We start from the raw sequence: 564 nt of genomic DNA on the forward strand, positions 1-564 counted from the left end.
CTTCAGATTCTGGATCTCCTCCCTCAGGGCCTGTTCTTTTCTCTGGAACCCCTTGGACACCAGCCGCTCCTGTTCCAGCAGTTTGCTGTCCAGCGCTTGCTCCATCTCCTTCAGTGCTTCAGCCAACTCCTTCTCCTTCTTGCCCTTAAGAGGCAGATGTACATTTTATGCATTTAAAAAACACCCTTACGCCAAAGTGCCATACACACCTAGCTTTTTTTTGGGGTATATTGTACATTTTATACAGCTGAGTACATTACATTACATTACAGGCATTTGGCAGACGCTCTTATCCAGAGCGATGTACAACAAAGTGTATAACCATAACCAGGAACAAGTATGACGAAACCCCTAGAGAGAAGTATTAAGTGAAGTAATTCAGTAAATCACACCAGTACAGAAGCAATTCTACATGTTTGTCCATTGATTCAAAGACCATTTCCAAAACAAATATCAGATCAGAATACTGGCAGGACTAGTCAATTAATTCATTCACTGGCAGGATTAATCAATTAATTCATTAAATATATATTATTTCAGAAGTGGAATTCTCACCATTAACTG

This window comes from Anguilla rostrata, chromosome 1 (genome assembly GCF_018555375.3).
Source record: "Anguilla rostrata isolate EN2019 chromosome 1, ASM1855537v3, whole genome shotgun sequence".
NCBI classification, from domain to species: domain Eukaryota; kingdom Metazoa; phylum Chordata; class Actinopteri; order Anguilliformes; family Anguillidae; genus Anguilla; species Anguilla rostrata.